This window comes from Hippopotamus amphibius, chromosome 2 (assembly GCF_030028045.1).
Source record: "Hippopotamus amphibius kiboko isolate mHipAmp2 chromosome 2, mHipAmp2.hap2, whole genome shotgun sequence".
NCBI classification, from domain to species: Eukaryota; Metazoa; Chordata; class Mammalia; order Artiodactyla; family Hippopotamidae; genus Hippopotamus; species Hippopotamus amphibius.
In genome coordinates this window covers 65,881,643-65,889,062 of record NC_080187.1, presented here as the reverse complement: position 1 = coordinate 65,889,062, position 7,420 = coordinate 65,881,643, and the positions used below count along the sequence as shown (strand labels likewise).

General features: G+C 42.6%; 1 pseudogene; it reads left to right on the top strand.

Annotated features, from left to right (window-relative positions):
- The first annotated feature begins 959 nt into the window (after positions 1–959).
- Positions 960–2,699, top strand: LOC130846838 (eukaryotic initiation factor 4A-II-like; annotated as a pseudogene).
- Positions 2,700–7,420: the final 4,721 nt, after the last annotated feature.

Genomic DNA, 7,420 nt, shown 5'->3' with positions numbered 1-7,420 from the left:
AATTGTATTGGCCAGTGTTGGCAGGGGAATGAGGAGCAAGGGCCTACGGGTGCGGGATTTCTTCATTGGAGTGATGAGAATGTTCCGGAATTAGATAGTGGCGATGGTTGCATAACTTTGTGAAGATATTAAGATCCACTAAATTGTACACTTTAAAAGGGTGAATTTTATGATATGGGAATTATATTTCAATTTTAAAAGTAAAAATATTGTATTGGCAAAGTTGTATTAAAATTACAAGTATTTTAATTTTTCCAACCTTTTCGGTATAAAGAAGGGCCTCTAAGTAAATGAGTAGCAGGTATAATTAGCAGTCACTTGAGAAGTTTTTGTACGGTCTTTTTGGTATATTTCCCAGAATTAGGAAAGCGAGTGACTAATGACTGGGTAACAAATACGTTTTCAGGTCTTTTGGTTTCAAATTTTCTTTCAGCAAAACTGAAGGAGGACCAAACTAATTTGACAGCTGATAGCTTACTACTAACTTCTGATAAGAGATTGTTATGTCATTTTTGGCTTCATAAAGCTCCTTTCATTTGTATCTTATTTGGGGAGAAGAAGATTTCTCAGAGTTTTCTCTCTAAAAATGTAAAGCACAAAGAGAAGGGATTCTGAACTCTATCTCATTCTAGCGAAGAATAATTTCTATCCATGGATATATCAGCTAACTAAAACAGTGTCATTTTAATTCTTTAAGAGGTGATTTTTTTAAAAAAAAATTTACCCTTAAATTTAACAATTGTTTATAAAAATTTATAATATATTGTCTTGATTAATTGCATTCTCATAGTTATTGAAATTATAACTTGGCCTAGAAAAAGATGCTTAAAACTTATAGACTTACAGTGATAACAGAATTAAATTTTCAACACATTTACCTTTTTTTTTTCGTTACGGAAAAGAATAATATGATGCTCATTTATGGAAAAACTTTCAAACACAAAAGTGTATGACAGTCGGGCGCTGAGGGGGTTTTCGGATCATGTCTGGTGGCTCTGTGGATTATAACAGAGAACATGGCGGCCCAGAGGGAATGGACCCCGATGGTGTCATCGAGAGCAATTGGAATGAGATTGTTGATAACTTTGACGATATGAACTTAAAGGAGTCTCTTCTTCGGGGCATCTATGCTTATGGTTTTGAGAAGCCATCAGCTATTCAGCAGAGAGCTATTATTCCGTGTATTAAAGATCCAAAAGGTAATTCTGGCACTTGGAGACTATATGGGAGCAACTTGTCATGCCTGCATTGGTGGAACCAATGTTCGAAATGAAATGCAAAAACTGCAGGCTGAAGCACCACATATTGTTGTTGGTACACCAGGGAGAGTATTTGATATGTTAAACAGAAGATACCTTTCTCCAAAATGGATCAAAATGTTTGTTTTGGATGAAGCAGATGAAATACTGAGCCGAGGGTTTAAGGATCAAATCTATGAGATTTTCCAAAAATTAAATACAAGTATTCAGGTGGTGTTGCTTTCTGCCACGATGCCAACGGATGTGTTGGAAGTGACCAAAAAATTCATGAGAGATCCAATTCGAATTCTGGTGAAAAAGGAAGAATTGACTCTTGAAGGAATCAAACAGTTTTATATTAATGTTGAAAGAGAGGAATGGAAGTTGGATACACTTTGTGACTTGTACGAGACACTGACGATTACACAGGCTGTTATTTTTCTCAATACAAGGCGCAAGGTGGACTGGCTCACTGAGAAAATGCATGCCAGGGACTTTACAGTTTCTGCTCTGCATGGTGACATGGACCAGAAGGAAAGAGATGTTATCATGAGGGAATTCCGATCAGGGTCAAGCCGTGTTCTGATTACTACTGACTTGTTGGCTCGTGGGATTGATGTGCAACAAGTGTCATTGGTTATAAACTATGATCTACCTACCAATCGTGAAAACTATATTCACAGAATTGGCAGAGGGGGTCGATTTGGGAGGAAAGGTGTGGCTATAAACTTTGTTACTGAAGAAGACAAGAGGATTCTTCTTGACATTGAGACTTTCTACAATACTACAGTGGAGGAAATGCCAATGAATGTGGCTGACCTTATTTAATTCCTGGGATGAGACTGTTTTGGATGCAGTGCTCGCTGTTGCTGAATAGGCGATCACAACGTGCATTGTGCTTCTTTCTTTGGGAATATTTGAATCTTGTCTCAATGCTCATAACGGATCAGAAATACAAATTTTGATAGCAAAGCGACATTAGTCGTGAGCTCTTGTGAGGAAAGTCATTGGCTTTATCCTTTTTAGAGTTAGACTGTTGGGGTTGGGTATAAAAGATGGGGTCTGTAAAATCTTTCTTTCTTAGAAATTTATTTCCTAGTTCTGTAGAAATGGTTGTATTAGATGTTCTCTATCATTTAATAATATACTTGTGGACTAAAAGATATAAGTGCTGTATAAAATCAGCCAATTATGTTAAACTAGCATATCTGCCTTTATTGTGTTTGTCATTAGCCTGAATAGAAAGGCCTTTAAAATTTATTTTTTTTTTTAGAAAGCATTTGAATGCATTTTATTTGGTATTATATTTATTCAATAAAGTATTTAATTAGTGCTAAGTGTGAACTGGACCCTGTTGCTAAGCCCCAGCAAGCAATCATCCTAGGTAGGGTTAAACCCCCCAGTAAAATTGCCATATTGCACATGTCTTAATGAAGTTTGAATGCTAAATAAATTGTATATTCACTTAAAAAAAAAAAAAGTGTATGACAATTGCTAAAAAGTACCAAGAGGAAATAGGTTGGAAATAAGAGTTCAAGTAGAAAATGGAGCAATATATTGGTAAAGAAGACTTGTTATACACTTTATTTTATTTTAAAAATTGATACTGGTGAGTATAGAATTGCTCCAATCCTTAGATTCCATTGGCAATGTTTAAAAGAGTGATGTAATAGTTTTATTTTAAAATGCTAATATTTATAATACTAAGGAAATGACATCCTCTGCAACTATTTAAACTTACAGTAAAAGGTTTCTTTTTTCTTTCTTTCTTCCTTTTTTTTTTTTTTAATGTCGTCTGAAAACTGTGTGAGAGGGTATACGGATTTTCAAACCACTTTTAGAAAACATGCAAACCAAAACCTTAGGAGGCCACTGCTGTTGGGGGCTAGAGAGGAGATAACAGGGTCTGCTCAGATGGGTGGAGCCTTGTGGAGGAGGTGATGTGTAAGCTGGACCTTGACAGATGGAGAAAGGTGTCTGCCAGGCGGAGGAGGGCCCTTGGCAGCTGCCAGCCTGGGGAGGCTGATGTTTTAGGGGCACAATGCCAGCTCCTGGCATTCTCAGTAGTATGCCCATTACCATAACCTTGAGCCTCAATAAAATGGCAACTAACACCTTGGCCATTATATTGAGACCCGAGTGAGAGAAGAAGCTGAGTGATAGGTCAGTAATTTAGCCTCAAGGTGACCCAGCCATTTGCTGACTCCTTGACAGATGTGCTAAGTATTACTGTCTGCTTTCTCTTCCCATTGGCCAAATTGTAGTACCTCTGTCATTGTTCAGCCGCATCCTTCCCTTCCCTTCCCTTCCCTGCCCTTCCCTGCCCTGCCCTGCCCTCCCCTCCCCTCCCTTCTCCTCCTCTTCCCGTCTCTTCCTTTCCTTCCCTTGCCGTCAAGTGCAGTCTCAGAGCCCGCAATGTTCTGGGAGGACAGCCAGTGGGCTCATCCTCAGCCTTCCAGAACTCAGGCTGGCATTTTCCTTCCCTGTGATCCATGGGGTCAGTACAATGAGACTGGATTTGGAAAACAGACAAGAATAAACTCGCAAAGAGCAGACACAGTCTTTGGCTTTTGCTGTCTTAGTGGGAAGGAAAGTCTTTAGTAAAGTTGAGGGGTGGGGACAGATCCTGGGTTGGAGGGTTTCCAATTAACTTGAAACGAAACTCAGGCATTTTCACCCTCTGAGCTGAGTTCAGAAGTTTGTAGATGTCTTTGGGGGAAGAACATTTGTGCTGCAGACCTCAAAATCGTATTTGCGTTGAATGGGGAGCCACAAAGCAGGTATGAGATTCTAATGGGTTCTCACACTTCTTGAAAATGCTACAATTAGAGCCTGTGCAGGGCAGCTTTCCTGGGGGAGGAGAGCAGCTTTGGGGCGGGGGTCGACCCAGAGAGGAACCTCAGAGGCCCTTCCCGCCTTCCACCCTCAGATTGGATTCTGCTCTTATGCATATTTATTTTAAAGTGTGTATACAGATGTGTGGGTTTTCTGTAAGGGATCTGAGAGCAGGGAAGCAAATGTGGCTGTGCAGAATGTTTTGAGCCGCAGCCATCGAGACCCAGAGGAAGCAAGTTTGCTTTTCCAAGCTTGCCCAGATGGGCTGTGCGTGTGGGTTGTTGGCTCTGGCACTGCCGCCAGGCTCTGTAAACACCGAGTGGCCTCTCCCCCAGGACGCGTGTTGACTGTCATGCCTTACTGCCTAATTGGCTCTCGCCGAGGAGCTACAGGCTGCTTCTTTCTGGTCTCTGTTGTTCTGAGGGGGAAGCCTTGGGGATGGTGATGGGTGTCAAGTTATTTGGTTCTGTCCCTTAATGTCCATTTGTACATTTCCTAGTGGCCCTAACCTAACAGCTAAGAGGGACTTGCCTTCTCTTTGGAAGATTTCACAGCATCTGACCTATACGTCTTTCGGAATGGAAGGGCAAGTTTGATTAGCTGCTTTAAATTAGGTCTTGGACGGGCCAGGCGATGCCCCTTAACTTCCAGCCATTTCCTCCATTTCCTTTTCTTCACAATCACTATTTTTGCTCCTTTTGGGGTTCCATTTTTATTTCCCCTCTGGATGAGTGCCTTTTCTTTTTGCTCTTTTCATTTCAACCGCCCAGATACGGCTGTGTGTAGGGGCGGCACACGTGCATGCTGAGTTAAGTCAGCATGGACGGATTCCAGGTGCCAGGCTCCACAACCAACAAATCACACCCTCTCCACAGCCCTGCTACAGCCCTTCTGAGACTTGTGTCTATAAATTGCGCCATGACAAGTCGCCTGGAAACTTCCTTTGCTGCTGGCAGCTCCACACCCATGCATTTCCTTTTTCCTGTAAAAAATCCATTCCCAGGTCCAACTCAAGACAGAAGGTCAGTTATATCGACACCTCCCGCACACAGACGCTGTATTTTCAGGAAAATATTTTCACCTTTGAAATTTTTCACCAGGGGTCCCTTCCCTTCCCCCACCCCCAACTTGTCCCCCTCCCCACAACAGTCTGCCTAAAGGCCTGTCCTACAGCTCCACACTTCAGGAGGCTGTGCCCTTTGAGAAAAGTTCCAGTGGTAGTGAGGAGCTTGCCGGAGGTGCCCATGAATTCTCCTGTCAGCAGGGGAAGGTCATTGAGAGAGACGCTGGAGGTCGGGAGATGGAACCTTGAAACAGACTTCCTTGGCACACGGTAGGCTTTCTGCTTACCTGATGATCTCAGGCAGCGTTTCTTTCTTCCCTGCCTGCCTTTCCTCATTTGTGAAATAGGAGAGTAATATTTCCCAGGAGGAAATGTACATACAGTCACCTTATAAGTTTCCAGTGTTGGGATGTTTTATGGGATGGTGCTCTCTTCTTTGTGATCAGGCGAAGAGACCCTTTTCTGCTTTTCCATGGAAGTCAATCTGTTTCCAGAAGGCTGGGGTTAAAATCAAATATATTAGCTTAGGGAGGAGGTGAAATGCTCCTCATTCATGCTAATAGCACCCCATTTCCTTTCCAGGAAATTACTTCATCCCCATTCTGTGCATTCCAGGGAATTAACTCACTTACGTTGGTAGACTGTCAATCAAGGCACCCCCACTCTCCCCAGCCAGGCGGTGGGCTTGTTACCCACACTGAGCCGACTGGAGCCGCGTCACAAGTGAGGACGTGGTTGGAGTTGACATGAGCACCGTGGTGTGCTCCCAACAGCTGTGGCTCTTGCCTCAAAGACCCCAAGAGAGGCCCCAGTTCCTGTTCATTCTGACCTGGAGCAGTAGTGGCCAAAGCAAAACTGAACTTAATGTTTCCTACCAGCCTGGTGCTAAAGTAGCAGGAAATAGAATTCTTCTTGCCAACCTGAACTGGTGAGCTGAGGGGCAAATCATGAAGTGTCTGGCATCATGCTGAGGACAATGAATTAATCCACAAGTACTGACTGACTGATGGAGAGTGTGAACTCTTTCCAAATAATGGAACACTGGATTCCAGCATCACCAAACATACATGTCTTTCTGCATCTATGTCAAATAAGGAAGTGCACCTCCTCTTTCTGCCCTCTCCTTCCTTTTCCTCTGTTTCTTTTTTGTATCTTTCTTTTAGTGGGCAAAGATGGACATTGTTTGGTTGAGGCTAGTTCAATCTCTCTCTCTTACTGTATCTATTTAACGAAGTTAAGGGCCTCTCCTTGTATCTGGATGAGCAAAGGTTCAGCTTCCATAGCTGAAGTCTGACAACCAAATTGATCATTCTGGAACAGCTTCTCAGGGACTCAAAGCTACTGCTAAAACTGTGTCAAAGCAGTTTAACAAAACAAGCTGTAGGACCAGTTAGTGTTCCTTTCTCTTTCTTCTGTCACCTGTGGCAGAGGGAGTGTGGTTTTCTTGCAATCAGGCATGAATCTTCTTTTGTTCCACCGAGTCTTTGGGGACACACTTTTTCTTTCAAGACAGCTTTTCACTGCTGAAGCTCACAGGCAACTTGATGTGAGCTACACTTTCCTCAGCAGAATTGCTTGGGGCTTACCTGTTAAATGCCAACAATGAAAAGAGACTGTGGTAACCACATGAGTTCTTCAGCGGAGGGAGCCACATTCCAGATGGATTCCAAAGACCTGGAAGTCTGGGTCACAAAGCCTCAGAGAAAAAGTGGACATTATCTCAGGACCTGGGAATGACAGTTATAGTTGATCTTTTCCCTGTGGGGGTGGAATATTAGTACCTTCCCCTCCCTGGAGCTCAGACTAGTAGCTACTGAAGGGTCTATGGGTCAATTTTTACTAGTGTTTCCAATTTCTCTTTTGTATTAGTCATAGTAGTTAATGCTAGCTACTGTAACAAGTATCCCCCAAATTCTAGTGATTTAATACAATTTTATTCATATGTCAACTATAGCTCAATAAAATTGGGAAAATGATATACGAGTTTCTTTCTCACTTATGCCAAGGCCACTGAGAGTTGCGTGGCTCCCAGTGCCGCTCTCCTCTAAGCAGTGACTCAGGGATCACTGTGTGTGGCTTTAGCACCCTAACCAAATGCTTCTAGTCACAGGGACACGAGAGTGAGGGTAAAAGGAACACCAGATACTTACACACTTCAATCAGAACTGCTATTCCATTGGCCAAAACCAGTCATGTGGTCAACTTAACTGCAAAGGGATCTGGGAAATATGGAGGCACACCTGGAAATTGGTGAGCACTGAAGTACTTTGTAATGTTTTAAGGT